Consider the following 17,115-nt stretch of genomic DNA (forward strand, 5'->3'; position numbering starts at 1 on the left):
ACTCAATTCTCACAAACCCTTGCCTTTAAATTAATTTTCACAATACCATCCAGAGGTAGAAAATGATCTCACATTTACAGCATACATATAGGTAGACACACATACAGACAGACATAAAGAGAGGCATTTTATCCATGAGAAAACTCACTAGTTTATAAAAGAAAATTGGATCTTGGTTTTGTCCTGAAGGCACATATAATTTATATCTGTACTTGACAAATCAAGTTCTAAATGACCTTATCATTTTTTAAAATAAGAACAACCATTTTTAATATCTCAAAGAATTGGGTTGAAAAGTAAGCAATACTATAGGTTGATCCATGTATTTAAATACTTTCTCTCTCTCCTTTCTCTCTCTCTCTCTCTCTCTCTCTCTCTCTCTCTCTCTCTCTCTCTCTCTCTCTCTCTTCAATCATTTTACTTAGTTTAATTTTAGTTTAGGGAAAAAGGTCTTTTTTAAGTTCCGAGGAGACAGTTTCCAATATTTTCTTTCTATTCATTCCACCTAATTTTATAGCCGGCCTTTTCTAATAGTGCATGTAAAACATTAATTTAGAATTATCTCAGCCATCTTATAAATGGGTGGCAGATTACAGTGAGTCATTTTAACCTAAGAAGTATAATTTTTCATGTTAATTTTGAGATCTGTAGAGTCTGAACAATCTTCTAGGAAAAACTCGTCTTTACATGCTCATCTCCAGATGAGACAAATGACATGGATATCTCTATAGGACCGCTTTATGCCCTAGAGGAAAATTTTCCTTAGACAACTTTACCAAGATTCTTGGTCAGGTAAAAAGAACTGAGCAAGGGCCAGGGAGAACTTACCCAATGCTCCTGGAGTCTCAACACTTTTAAGACACGGGCTTCTCTCTCAGGGTGAACCCATTCCAGAGCACACTGCCCTTCTCCCCCAGGCTCTCGCCGGCTTTTCAGGGATCGACTGCACTACCACACCAAATGACTCCCAGCGCCCATCTCCACCACTCTATTGTCACCCCATTGGCTATTCGGATTGGGGAAGCTAGTGTTCTTTTTCTTACCAAGCTAAAGACAGTTTAAACTCTCAATTAATCAGCATAGATTTTGTTCAGACTCGGTAAGCGATCCAATTGAAAAGCCAAAATTAAAATCAGCAGCCCATTTTTTTCTGGATTATCTCAACTCTTATCCACCTCAAGGATTTTCTAAGAACTGCTCAGATAAAGTCATGACTGGTTAGTTAAAGAAAGGAGGCTCAGGATTCTCAGAGAAGACTCATCTAAGTTCACCTGATGTGAAACAGGAAGCCAGTGGGCGTGATGAATTCTTGCTTGTACCTACCACTGAGTATGGGTCTGCAGAGTGGTCCTGGGTGGGCTTCTTCAGAATTCTGCTATATTATGCCAAGTAAATGTCAATGTAAGAAACCCCCAAATCTGTAGAGAATTTTAATAGTTTATTTTAGCCAAACTGACAACATATGCCAGGGAGCAAGGTTTCAAAAGCTCTCCAAGCTAATTTGTTTTAGAACTGCCAATCAAGTTTATTTTAACCAAATATTCATGTAATTAAGTTTTTTGACCCACAATTCAAGAGAAAGTACTGAGGGGGCAAGGGCATTTCCTCTCTTTTGACAAACAAATAAAATGATGCAGGCTTTGTATTTTTCATTATTCTAGAAAGCATAGATACCAATAGAAGCAAGAATATGTTTTTTAAACTCTCAACCCTGGAGACTATTTGGAAAATCAGCTCTGAATAGAAAGAATGTAGAGTCAAGTATATTTTTTTTGGTTAAGTATTAGTAGATGACCATATGCAGTCCAAGAAAAGATGAGCTATTACATATAATGTCGTGTTTTACATATAATAGTTATATTAGATATAAAAAATATAGATTATAATATATATGATATATATATATTAGATATATAAAATATATTAATCTATATGGATTACAGATGTAAAAAGTCATTTGCATTTTAGAACCAGTAAACTGGCTGATTTTGCTTGATCAATGCATGAAGATTTGGACTCTGCTGTAGGAAAAAAAAAACCTTTCACTTTAGAAACATTATTTTAAGTTCTATAATAGCAAACAGGAATGATGGAAAATTTACAAATTGAAAATATCCTCAATAGATTTGCATGTTGCTAGAGCATTTTACCTGCTCACTGTCCTTTAAATGCTCTCATTCTCCTTTTATTTCTACTTTTGCAATCTTTTTTTGAAAGTCATTTCTAGTACTACCTGCTAGGTCAGATTACCTCTTGTTCTCTAGGAGACCTCTTAGAGTTTGGCAGATAGAGGTTGATAAAAAATATATACATCTCTAGATAATCAAAAGAAACTGTAATTTACTAGAACAACAACTTCCTGAAAAGGAAAACCAGAAAAGTCAAAAAGAAAATGTTCAAGGAAGAAAGTGTCTTTCTACCTTTTGCAATGAAATCTTTGCTGTTGGTGCACTGCACCACTGACCCACCTCCCTTAACACACAAGTAAACATATACAGTCATTATTGAGAACAATATGCAAAGAAAACAATCACTTTATTATTTATTAGTATTCAAAGAACTAAAAAGCAGAGGAAAGATAACTGCAGGGAGAGTACAACATGAATTATTTAATTCCTTCAATTTGTTGAACTTCATGAGATACAAAGTGATTTGAACTAAGAGTAATTAACAAAAGAGAGCCTGACTAATAAAACCAAGAATCATATTTGTTTCAGGAATCAATAACAGCTAGTGACTGAAGATCATAATGGAACCATTCAGGAAAACAGAAAGCCTTTGCTATGGCAGTTGTTATGCTGTACATGTACACAGCTGTGCGGAGATTTTTAAATTTGTCCTTTGAAAGAAAGGAAACAGAAAAAGCTTGGTAAATGTTGAGGAATGTAATACATTATTTGTTAAACTGTCCAATACTGATTACAGCCAGTGCATTTCTCTGCTGTATCCTCAATAGTCACTACCAAACAATTTTAGAGAGCTAATCAAATTCAAATGTTCTTTTTCTTTAAGGATTTGTGAACTGTATGTTTACTTATGTCATGGTTATCATATTTCATGGCTAAATATTCTCAAGAAGGAAAAACATTATATATCCACTTGCCCAGGAGAGGTTCAGCTGACAGTGAAAAAAAATTATATATATATATATATATATATATATAAAATATGTTACATTCTATGAATTTCTGAAAACATTTACTATTAGATTTCTCAATGTTCTTAAGTGGGCTAACAATAACCAAAGCTGAATTTACTATGAGCTTGCATCAGCTCATATTTCATTGCATGAAAGATTCTTTAGAAAATAAAGTGCAGAGAAAAGTGAAGTGCCAGGCAACTCTCAGTGACACCAAAATGTCATTTTTGATGCCAAGTTTAAAAAAAAATGTGTGTGGTGAATGGCATGCAACAGTTTTTCATTTAAGTAAAATATTCCAAAGTGACTAAAAATAAAACTGAATGCAACCTTGAATAAAATTTAATGAGTCATGTTGAAATTAGAATTAATACAATCACCTTTCTAAACTTGAGATTCCATTCCAAGTCTAGTGGTAATAAAAACTTAAATATTTTGTTTTATTTTATGTGTTTATATATGTATTTTGTTCTAATGAGTTCAAAGCCCTCTAATTGGCCTGTCCCTGCTCTCCTCACTAGATGTACAAGCAAAAACTTGAGTCTTGTTTTGAAAATAAGGAAATCGAGATACAGTGGTTAACTCATTTTCCTTGATCTTTCTAATTCCATCTCATCAATTAGTTGATAAATTACCTGGTTACACTTGCCCTAAAATATGTATCTTGTAAATTAATTATTGAGTGAAAGGTAGTCAGTCAGGCAGGTACCTTTGAACCTTTAATATATTTTTTTTTACCCTGATATCATTGCTACCACACTTTATTGAAGATAACACTTTGTAACACTGAAAGCATTAAATTTAGTGACAAAAATTTTGCATAAAATAAATATGAACCACATACTACATTTGTTGCATTAGGATAGTCATTTACACATTAACAAAAATATCATTTTAACTATAAATATATTAAAACGGTATTAATATCAGATTTAATATGGCCAAACCAAACAGGGTACATTGTGGTAAATTAGGTGTACAAAGTATAGGATAATGAAATGAATCCCCTATGATTAAAAACATAACTTGAAAGTTATTTGAGGAATAAATTTCTGCTTTAAGTTTATTTTTATTGTGATTTATGTATTTCTCTTAAAATATATAAAAACAAATTCTGAGAAGTTGGGAGTTTTGGTCAGCATTTTGCATTTTCTTATATAGTTCTGATTATATTTCTAGCCATAAAATATTGTTGTGCCAAGATAACAAATTTTCAATCATGTTGTAAAAAGGACAAATGAAAAGCAGATAAAGAGAAAACAAATGCAACCTTCTAATGAAAAAAAAAACACTTAGTATGGTAGTCTAATAAAAAATCAAACACAAAGCATAAAAAGGCCCAGGTTTTTATCTGCTTTAGAAATGTAACTGATTAGAAATGTCTTATCAGTTAATGTTGACATATCTAGGCCTAGAATTGAAAGTTCAAAATTTATGTCATTATTTGGTCTCTTTTGAGCTTAGAACTAAAGTAGTAAATACATTTTCAAAGGCTATGTTGGCACGTAGAAACACATCTTTGTGTCTTCCGCTATAAAATCTGAATTAAAAAATGTTATGCTTTCCCCAAGTAGAAGGACATTCTACCTGCTTGACCAGTAATTCTCAAAATTATCACAAACAAGGAAAGTCTGACAAATTGTTACAGCCAAGAAGAGCCTAAATGCTATACAATTACTAACTGTAACGTAGAACCCGAGGTAAGATCCTGGGACAGAAAAAGGCATTATTAGGTAAAAACTAGGAAAATTCCAATAAAGCATAAGTTAGTTTATAATAGTGTAAAATATATTGGTTTATTAGTTGTGGCAAATTGTATCATACTCATGTAAGAGGAAAAATGTGACTGGAGTATAGGGGACCTATCTGTACTAGCTTTGCAACTTCTCTGGAAACCTAAAACAATTCTAAAGTAAAAGTTTATTTAAAAAATATTAGAGTTTTGACCTGGTAGTAATTATATAAGTATGGCTAGCTTTTACTCTAGTCTGCCTTAACAACCCCTACCCTTTTTAGGGAATATGCCCGTTACTTAAGGACGCGGCTACCCCATACATTCTAACATTCTACAGTACTAGATGTTCCAATTTTCACACATTCTAAGAGCTATGATCTTGGGCAAAAACAAGTGGACCTACAGTGACTGCAAAGAGAAATTTTTATTTTGCAATTACTATATGCTAGTTCTTATCAAGAATGCCTTAGTTTTTTCTTTTGTAAAACAAGGGCATCCTCTCAGAAAACTACTGTTTGGAGATACATAAAAATAGACAGTAATTATTAGATTCAAGGCCCTAGAGAAACATATGTCTGCCATCTTCAGCGAGCACGATGCTATTATTATCTTGAGTTTTGCACAATGAAACATATCATATTGTAAAAGCCAAAAGAACCACAGAAATTTTGAAGTTTCTATTTCTCATTCAGCTATTTTAAACTATTCTTTGGAAGTCAAAATGGTAACTACCTGGAAGGAAGTCAGCTATTGTGTTTGTTAATTAATTGGAATAAGTAGATGAATGCAGTTTCATGGATGATTTAGAAAAAATTTTACTTAAACCAAGAATATAAAGAAAATAAACATGAATAGTAACTTAAATTTTGCAAAGGATAAATGCCAAAATAAATAATTCGTGAATAAAATGGTAAATTAAACACTGAACTGCAAGCATTCATAGACTTTGGAGAGCATTAACAAATTATAATCAGTCCAAATGTTAAATGTGATGTTATTTATATGTGTTATATCTAAAGCAAACAAAATAAATAAATTGATCAATACAACTGATTTTTATTTATTGATCTTGTATTCTGCAGCCTTGCTAAGCTTTTTTATCAGTTCTAATTATTTTTAGTGCATTACTTAGAGTTTCTGTATACAAGATCATGTCATCTGCAAATAGAGACGGTTTTACTTCTTTCTTTCCAATTGGGATGTATTTTATTAATTTAATTTAATTTAGTTTTTTTCTTTTTTGCATAATTGTCCTAGCAAGAATTTCTAATAAAATGTTGACTAGAAATGGCAAGAATGGGCATCATTGTAATGTTCCTGGCTTTAGTGATAATGCATCCAATCTTTCACCATCAATTACGAAGTTAGCTGTGAGTTTTTCATAGATGCCCTTTATTAGGTTGTTGAGTATTTTTGCCATGAAAGGGTGCTAGATTTTGTTAAGAAAACTTTTCTACATCTATTAATGATAATGTGAATTTTTATCTTTTTTTGATGTGTTGCATGATTGATTTTTACATGTTAGACTACTCTTGCATTTCTGGGATGAATACCACTTGGTCATGGTCTATAATTATTTTGATATGTTGCTGTATTGGTCTGCTAATTTTTTTCCAGAATTTTTGTGCCCATAATATAAGAGATATTGGCTGTGTAGTTTGTGTGTGTGTGTGTGTGTGTGTGTGTGTGTGTGTGTGTGTGTGAGATATTTTTTGTCTTGTTTTGGTATCAGGTTAATGATGTCCTTATACAATGAGTTAGGAAGTATTTTCTGGCTCTTCTACTTTTTTGGAAGTGTTTATGAAGAATTAGTGTTAATTCTCCTTTAAATGTTTGGTAGAATTCAACAGTGAAGCCATCTGGCCCTGGATTGGTGCAGTCCTCTCTGAGTGATACTCTTGCTTAGGAGCTGAAGTCTTGGTAAAGAAGAAGGTAGGCAGTCACAGTAGCTTCAAATCTCAGCCTTCCTTTCTGGACATGGAACCACTGTTTTATAAACTAGGGCAGAGTCATTTGGTGCCCTAATACTCTAGGAGGTGTCCAATCCCACATAGAACCTCCATCACATGAATGAGTGCTGGGTGGAAGAAGGAAGGCCCTGCCTCTCAGCTGCATTCATCTGGAGCTTAGCCTCAGCAACAGGCAGGTACCTAAGGGCTGGATTGAAATGCTGACCTTTTAACTCTCATAGAAGGAGTGCTACAATTGGAAGCTGGGAAAAAGGGAGCCCTGCGATCTTGGCTGCTCCAGTATGCAATGAAATTGTAGTTTTGCTGATATGGGAAGGGAAAGAAAGACAAGCATCTTTATTCAAATACGGCAGACTCTTGTTATTTGTATTGAATTTTAGATTTTCTTGAATACATATTTCTCCATCTGTTGGATGCCCTAAAACCTTTTCCAGAGACTTTAAATGCTGTTCTTTATCATTTTTATCAGTTTTGCTTGGGAGTGAATCTGTGGTATTATGCTCCTTCAGTGTCATGTTGGAAGTCAATTTTTACCCCATGACTCTCAGATAAAGAAATATAAAACTAGAGTTTATTAGATAGAGCAGTTTTTGTTTGTTTGTTTTAAATAGGTTAGAGCTTAAAGCATGAGGTTACTATAAATTCTGAAGGGCTTAGTTGTCATACTAAGAAAACTAAAAATTATTCTTCAGTCAAGGTTGGACCCTGTGCCTTCTAAGATCCTAAGTGATGTGACCAGATTTGAGTTTAAAAATAATTCTAGCAGTTGTAAGGAACAAGTTTTGGAACACGCTAAGAACAGATTTATATATTAACATGTTTAAGAGCCTAGACCATGACTCCAAGAGTAACAGATAGATAATATATTCAAGAAAAATATGATACAGAAAGTTGAGGAAATTATTGATTGAATATGGAGATTGAATATGAGACAAGTAAAATGTTGATAATGGAACAATAATTTCTAGCTAAATTCTGATTTCAACACAAGTAAGATAGAATAACAAGCTTGAAGTGGAAGATATTGGGTATGGTTTTGGAGACATTGTTTCAATATAACTGTGGGACATCGTGATGAAGATGTTCAGGATGCAGCTAGAAATATTAGTCTTGAGTTCTGAAAGAATTTTAACTTGGAGATAGAAATGTGGGAGTCCTGACAGGATATACAGTATTTGAATTTATTAGAACAGATGGCATTGCCCAAGAAGAACATATAGAAGAAGAAGAAGATAACAGTTATGAAGGTGAAACTCTAGCACAGTACACTTTTAATGACATGTTTGGAAAAAGAGGAACCAAAAAATTCCCCTCTTAGAGAGGAAGGTAATATGATAGAACAGAGAAAGATAATAGTGTTGCAAAGCAAATGATTAAGAGTTTCATGAAGGGAAATGTGGTCAGCATATCTATATAGACTTCTAAAATTCATTGGATTTTTATATTTCCTCTTCTAAAATGATCATTTATGTAGCGTTCTCTAGGACCCCCAAGTGAGGTAAATCAAAACAGAAGGAACAATTTTTATAGTATTTATGTTTATTTCATTTAAAGAAACACTACCTTATAAAGGCTGTGGTTAGCGATTGTATGTCTTGTGTATAAGTCCACCACTTTATGTCTCAAACAACAAATATACTTGCATTTATTTAGCACCTGTAAACATGTGTTTAAACGTTTCTCAGGCTCCTAGATTTTTAAAAAGTATTATCTGTCAAATCTTTGAAAGAGTACAATTCCATTCTCATTTTTAAAGATAAGTTTTATATGATAATTTCCATACTGAGAATGCCATTGATATTAGTATTTTAGAATCATGCCATTTATATTAGTATTTTAGAATCATGCTTTACAAGGTAAACAGTGCTTAAATGAGTCCAGATATTTATTACAATATAGCATGAGTTTTAAATGATGAAAATGAGATATTTTATGTAATGAATGAGATATTTTGTGTAGAATGAAAAATTCTGTCAACAATGATGTTTAGAGGGGAAAAAACAGGTAGAGTATATAAGGTATATCATAAAAAGCACTGTTTTATTCCTGAGTTATACTTAGGTTATATCTATCTACCCAGGGTCATCCTGTTTGATTAATTAAATTGATATTAATTGGATACCTGCAAAATTTTTCCTATATTTCATGATTTAGCTTTACACTTAATGTTGACTAAAATAATTGAGTAAAATTTGTTTTTACTGAAGGCTTTTACTGTATTTATTTAGAGAATACGAATATATACCTTTAAAATGACATATAAATGTGGTGATCTCTCCTCTATCATAGAATGTCTTTAAATCTTGATATTAAGCAGAAACAGACACTGGCTCAAATGCACCAGAATTAAGTTGACAAAATGCTGAATAGATATTAGTTTTATTTTTAGTTAATATGTATTTATGATATTGAAAAAAACAGCTAATGGTAGAAATATGTTACTTTTGATGTCCAAATACACATGTTAAATATGTGACAGGTATAATTCATTTCAAGCAAAATAAAGAGAATACATTATATAAGAAGAATGTTAATCTTAGGATAATATATTATCCAAGCTAGGGAAATTCTTAGAAGTTATCTAGTTTCTCACCAAACTCCATTTTTCAGATGATGAAAATAAGGTTCAGGAACATTACATGATATTCCCTGGTTCATCAAAGGTCCTAATGTCAAGAACAAGACGACTATACTTATGTCGTGACCTCTTTCTGCTTTATCTTCTTCTACCTTACCAGACTACTACTTATGTTAAAAAAAATAATAATCATTGATCAAAATGCAATAAAATGATATTGCTAATCTGACTTTTAAGGCCATTTGGAAGGAAACGTTTTTGGAAGGGGGAGTGACAGAGAGAGAGAGAGAGAGAGAGAGAAGAGAATATAAAAATATAAAAACCAAGAGTGGCATTATTTTAGCGTATAGTAGTACTGGTTAGGCATTTCAGTGTTAATAAAGAGAAAACTCTGTATAAATAAATGTAGCAAGCAAACAGTTGATAATTCAAATATGCATAAGTAAGAATGAGAAATTAATTATTTTTAATATGTGAATGCACTTGTTAGTAAAACTTTGTATTCCTGAGTTAAGATATACACAATAGACCTTGCCTAAATAGCCAGTAAGACCAAAAGATTTAAAAACTCAAACCCAGTATGACCAGAAGATCAATAGGGAAGTAGAGAATTTGAACAACAGTATAAAAAAATTAGACCCAACAGACCTGTTTAGAACACTTCGCTCAACAATGGCAAAATATGTTTTTCTCAAGAACACATGGAATACTCTCCAGATAAAGTGAAATGTTAGGCCACAAAACAAATACTAATAAATTTTAAAAGATTGAAATTTTACAAAGTATCTTTTCTAATCACAATGGAATAAAACTAGAATCAACAGCAAAAGGAAATTCCACAATATATAGACACTTTTAAAAAAATAACTATTGGGTCACAGGGAGGAAATAAGTGAAAATTAAAACACAATGTACTAAAATTTATGGGATATAGTAAAGCAGTCTAAAAGTTATATTTATACCTGTAAATGCTTACATTAAAAAAATAAAAGAATCTCAATTTGATAACCTATCTTTACACATTCAGGAAGTGGAAAAAGAATAATAATTAAACACGCAGGAAAGTAATAATAATATTACAACAGAGATAAATAAATTAGAGAATAGAAAAACAATAGAGAATGTCTGTGATACCAAGAATTGGTTCTTCAAAGGCTTCAACAGTCTACGGCCATGCCACCCTGAACAAGCCCTATCTTGTCTGATTTTGAAAGCTAAGCAAGGCTGGGCCTGGTTAGTACTTGGATGAGAGACTACCTAGGAATACCAGGTGCTGTAGGCATTAAAAAAAACACAGAAAAAACTTCAACGAAATCGATAAGCCTTTGGCAAAATTAACAAAGAGAAAAAGAAAAACTTTAATAACTAAAATCAGAAATGAAAGAAGAAACATTACTATTGATTTTAAAGAAACAAAAAGAATATCATGAATAATTATATACCAACATATTGGATAACCTAGAAAAAATGAACAAATTTCTAGAAACACATAGCTTCTCAAACTTAATCATGAGGAAACAGAAAATCTTAATAGACTCCAGAAATTAAATGAGTAATCAAAACATCCTCATGGTGGTGGTAAGGGTGGGGGTGGGGGTGCCATGCACTTGCTAGATAACACTGTCATTTGTGAGGTGGACTGTGCCCTTGATGAATAACTGCTGCTCTGTGAGGAGGAGCTGTTCCTTTGCTGGAATAAAGAGCTATGTCACAATTGAAAAACAAACAAACAACCTTGGACTTAAAGAGGATTTTATGAATTTGACCTCAAAAGCAAGGATTGTAAAAGCTAAAATAAATGAATGGGACTACATCAAACTAAAAAGCTTCTGCTCAGCCAAAGAAATCATCAACAAGGTAAAGAGAGAACCATTTGAATGAGAAAATATATTTGCAAGCAACACTTCCAATAAGGGCCTAATATCCAAAATATACAAAGAACCCATACAACTCAATAACAACAACAACAACAACAACAACAACAACAGCAAAACAAATAATCCAATCAAAAAATTGGCAGAGAACCTGAACAAATACATCTCCCTAGAGGACATACAAATGGCCAACGATAAATGAAAAGATGCTCAACATTGCTACCTATTAGGGAAATGCAAATCAAAATCACAATGAGCTACCAATTCACACCTGTTGGAATAGCTATAATCAACAGGACAAGTAATAAAAAATGTTGGTGAGGAAGTGGAGAAAAAGGAACCCTCATACACTGCTGGTGGGACTGCAAATTGGTACAGCCACTATGGAAAACAGTGTGGAGGTTCCTCAAAAAACTAAGACTTCATCTACCATATGATCTAGCAATCCCTCTACTGGGTATTTACCCTAAAGACTTGAAAACTCATATCCAAAAAGATATTTGCACAGTAATGTTCATAGCAGCATTATTCACACTGGCCAGGACATGGAAGCAACTGAAGTGTCCTACGATAGATGATTGGATAAAGAAGCTGTGGTACATATATAGAATGGAATATTACTCAGTCTTAAGAAAAGATGAAATACTGCCATTTGTGACAACATGGATGAACCTTGAGGTAATCATGCTAAGCAAAATAAGCCAGACTGAAAAAGTTGGAAATCACATGATATCACTTATGTGTGGTGTATAAACCTAAAAGCAAGAAAGGAACAGGAGAAATAAACAGAGACTCAGGGACATGGACTATAAGCTAGTTGTTACCAGAGGATTATAGACTAGTGGTTACTAGTAGGGTGGGGGAGAAGGGGGGAGGTAGACTGGGTAAAGGGGGACAAATATAAAGTTTAGGGGGAGGGTGAAGTGGGTAAAAGGGATCAAATATATTGTAGCTGAAGGAACCTGTATTTTGGGTGGTAGACACACAATAGAATACACAGATGTCAAATGATAATGTACACCTTAAAATTATATAACTGTATTAACCAATGTTACCTCAATAAACTTAATTAAAAATTTTAAAAAAATAATAAAAGAAAAATAAAGAAAAACAAACAAGCAAACGAAAAACGTCCTTACAAAGAAAAGCCCAGGACAAGAATCCTTCACTGATAACTTACCAAAAGTTTAAAAAATTAATTCAATCCTTCTTAATTTTTTCCAAGAAAAAAGAAAAAAGAATGGAACACTTTCCAACTCATTCTAGGAGGAAAGCATTACTCAGATATCAAAGCAAGACAAAGACACAACCAGCAAAGAAAACTACAGACCGGAATTCTTGATGAATATTAATGAAAAATTCTCAACAAATACTAACAAACAACTTCAGCAGCATAGTGAAAGAATTATACAACATGACAAAGTGAGATTTATTCCTGGAATGCTAGAATGGTTCAACATACAAAAATCAATCAACATTATACACCACATTAAGAAAGGGGGAAATAGTACATCATCATCTCAACTGATGTAGAAAAACATGAAAAAATTCAACATCCTTGCATGATAAAAAACAATCAACAAACTTGAGATAAAAAAAAAGTATCTCAACATAATAAAGACTGTATATGAAAGACTAATAGCTAAAATCATACACCATACACTGTGGTGAAAGTCTATAAACTTCTCTAAGATCAAGAATAAGACAAAGGATGCCTGCTTTTGCCACTTCAGTTCAACCAAGTACTAAATATGCTAGCCAGAGCAATTAAGCAAGGAAAAGGAAAAAAAAAGCATCCAAATTGGAAAGGGAATAAAATTATCTCTATTCTCAGATGACATGATTTTATATGTACGGAACTCTAAGGTTTTCATTTAAAAAAGTGTTAGAAATTATAAACAAATTCAGCAAATTTGCAAGATACAATATCAATATGCAAAAACCAGTTTCTATATACCTACAATGAACAATCTGAAAAGAAAATTAAGAAAATAATTTTATTTACAATTTAAGAAAATAATTTCTTTTACAAAATCAAAAGAACAAAATACTTAGGAATAAACTTAACCAAGGAGGTGAAAGACTTATAGACTGAAAACTACAAAATACAGCCAAAAGAAATTAAAGACATACATAAACAAAAAGGCATCCTATGTTCATGGATTGAGAGATTTAATATTGTGAAAATATCAATACTATGTAAAATGATGTACAAATTTAATGCAATCTCTATTAAAATCTCAACATTTTTTGGCATAAATAGAGAAATCCATCCTAAAATTCACATGGAGTTTTGAAGGGTCTCAAATAGATAAAACAATCTTGAAAAAAAAGAACATAATTAGAGGGCTCACACTTTCCGATTTCAAAAGCTACAGTAATCAAAACAGTTTATTGTTGATATTGACATATAAGATAGTGGACTGGAATAGAGTCCAGTAACAAGCCCTCATATATATGGTCAAATTACTTTTGACAGGGATGCCAAGACCATTCAATGGAGGACTTGACAGTCTTAAACAATCATGTTGGGAAAAATAGATATCCACATGCAAAAGAATGAACTTCATTTTTCATCTTACGCCATACACAAAATTGACTCAAAATGAATTAAAGAATTAAACATAAGAAATAATGCATTTAACTCTTAGAAGAAAGCGTAGAGGAAATTCTTCATGACTTTCAATTTGGCAATGGTTTCTTAAATATGACACCAAAAGCACAATAAAAGAATAACAAAAACAGAATAAATTGGACTACATTAAAATGTAAAACTTTTTTGCATCAACATACATTACCAACACATATCTGATAAGGGGTTAATGTTTAGAATACATAAAGAACTACAACTCAACAACAACAAATTACCCTAAACAACCTGATTAAAAAATAAGCAGAAGTCTCAAATGGGCATTTCTCCAAGGATGATATAGAAATGATCACTAAGTACATGAAAACATGCTCAACATTACTCTTAGAGAAACGTAAATCAAAACCATAATGAGATACTACTTCTTATCCATTGGGATTGCTGTTGTGAAAAACAAACAAACAAACAAACAAACAAACAAAAAAGTGTCAGTGAGGATAGGGAACAATTGAAACCCTTGTTCATTGCTGGTGAGAATGTAAAATTCTGCTACACTGTGGCAAAAAGCATGCTGGTTGCTCAATAAATTAAAAACAGAATTGCAATATGATTTGGCAATTCAACTTCTGGGTATATATTCAAAATAATTTAAAGCAAATACTAGAACAGATATTTGTACATCCACAGTCATAGCAGTATTTTTACAGTAGCCAAAAGGTGGAAGAAATCGAACTGGGAAAAATGTGGAATACATGTACAATGCAATTTTATTCATCCTTAAAATGGAAGGACATTCTGAGACATGATACAACAGGGATGAACTTCACAGACGTTGTGATAAGCAAACTAAGCTAGTCACGAAAGAACAAATTGCATGACTCCACTTGTATGAGTTACTTAGAGTAGTTAAAATCATAGACATAGAAAGGAGAATTGTGGTTGATGGGAGTTGGGGGAAAAGAGGAATAAGGAATTAATGTTTAATTGGTGCAGGATTTTTGTTTAAGTAGATGAAAATGTTCTGGATATGGATAGTGGTGACAGTTGCACAACAATGTAAATGTATTTAATTCCACTGTATTGTACAATTAAAATTGTTAGAATGATAAATTTTGTTGTGTATATTTTACCACAGTAAAAAAAAAACAAATTCAAAACAAAACAAAACAAAATGCAAATCTATAGCTCCTACCATATATCTTAAATAGAATGGGACTTTCTCTCCACTAAGAAAACAAAGAAAGCACTCGTTAACAGTGCACACTTCACTGGCAGGGAAATTTCCCCAAGCTAGTGACAGTTGACACAAAATGTAGCTACACATACAGCAGCAATTTTTTATTTAATACTGACCTAGATTTTCTTTTTATTGCTTTCCAAATATCTGTTACTCAATCATGAAGGTTAACATTTTTTAAAATTGTATTATTAAAAACAAAATGTTAAGAAACAGAAACATTTGGTTCCATCTCCAGATACTCCAGCTTCTAGCCATTATTCCTATTTTCTTATATGGATTCCATGCTATGTTTTTTTTTTTTCCAGCCGGTCACAACGGTGCTGTGTGGCTTTTGCTTCTTATAAACTACGAGATTCAACTTCCCCTTATGATCTGACTCTGCATACCTTTCTTGACCATTTTCACTATTCTCTCATGTTTTGCTCTTCTGTTCAGGTTGAAATACATAGCAATAAAGAAATTGGACTAGAAAACTATGTGTAATTAAGTTTGGAAATATAAACTTTCAATTTCATAAACATCATTCTAAAATCTCCTTTTCCTTCTGAAACATATATCACTACTTGGATTTTTTGTGTGTGTTGACCTCATTTTTTTTCTAAATTGTAATATTTTTTTTCTTTTATTCTATCTATTCACTTTCTTATATGAGTGAAAAGAAAAACTACTGAGGAGAAAGATAATCTTCAGAATATATGAATTTCCTTGTGATGAAACATGACTACAGATTTTTGAAAAATGATTAGCATTTAGTTTTTTGTTTGTTTGTTTTGTAAAATACAGCATATTATAGATTTTAGCTGTTAAGTCTTGAATCACCTGAAACTCCAAGTAAAATAATCTGAGCAGTTTGATGAATAAAAATAATTTAAGATCAATGGAAATGAGCCAAGCTCTGAATTTTTTGAATAATCCAAATGATATCATCTATAGTGACTTTATCTTAACCAGACTTCCAGTTTACCTAACTTCTATTAGATAAAAAAATAGGTGAAAAATAAACTTTGATATGTGAAACATTTAAGAAAAATAAGAATGTAAAATGAGGATGATATCGATCTTCCAATGTTTTTGAAAATAAATAAAATAATGCATGAAATTACAGGATGCATAGTAAACATTCAATTATAGTAGGATCTTTTCTGCTTTTAAGTTAGTTTTGCCTTTCACTTTGACTCCATTTCATGTTAGAGTCAACCTTCAAAAAGATTTTCTAACTCAGCTAATTGTTAATGTTCTAAATAGTGGCTAATATTTGCATTTATTTCTTCTTGTTTTTTTTCTGATTATTTTGTAATGTTACTTGATATAGCATCAGCAGAGGAAATTGTTTAAATCTATAGTTCTTAAAATAGGAGAGGAAAGAAAATAAACTAAAGTCCTAGTTCTCAAATATTGACATTATTCAGTTAAAATAGTCACCACATTTAGCAATTGAAAGTAAATTCTCTAGAAAAGCCATGAAGTCATTTTTTTTTTCACAGTAGCTCACAGGACTTATTTCCCATCACTGCTAGTGTTTGCTTTATGTACCTCAGAAAGGAAGTAGTTATAGTGCCTATGACATACTTTTGTCCCTAAGATTGTTTTACAATTTTAATATGAAAATTCAAGTCTTTTAACTACTATTTTTTTACAATGGAAATTAAGGATAGTCTTTTTTCCTCCTTGTATATAGCATATGCATAAGATATCTGAAATATAAGATAAGGAAGCAGCAGGATGATAGTAACAATTTTTTTTCATAGAATATGAAAGTTTTGGTTGTTTTTCTAGCATAGAAAAGAAAGTTACTGTTATTGAGAAAGTAGGGCAACAAAACGCCATCTTTTGAGAATTAAGTATCTGCATTGAGTAGATTAGATTATTTAAATATTTTCAAGTAAATTGTTTGTTTTAAATGATTTTGCATAACCAAATATAGCATTATTATAGTGCAAAAGCGTGCCTTGGTGTTTTTCAAGATAAAAGAGTCAGACCTGTCTATAT

At 32.0% G+C, this 17,115-nt stretch overlaps 1 protein-coding gene and 1 pseudogene across 7 annotated transcripts in view; both read left to right on the plus strand.

Annotated features, from left to right (window-relative positions):
* Nucleotides 1-17,115, plus strand: part of PCDH11X (protocadherin 11 X-linked) — an 802,247-nt gene that overhangs the window by 458,868 nt on the left and 326,264 nt on the right. The window lies entirely within an intron of this gene.
* On the plus strand, nt 10,586-10,704 carry LOC118607931 (annotated as a pseudogene).

The sequence above is a fragment of the Rousettus aegyptiacus genome, unplaced genomic scaffold (assembly GCF_014176215.1).
Source record: "Rousettus aegyptiacus isolate mRouAeg1 unplaced genomic scaffold, mRouAeg1.p scaffold_m13_p_9, whole genome shotgun sequence".
In the NCBI taxonomy this organism is placed as follows: Eukaryota; Metazoa; Chordata; class Mammalia; order Chiroptera; family Pteropodidae; genus Rousettus; species Rousettus aegyptiacus.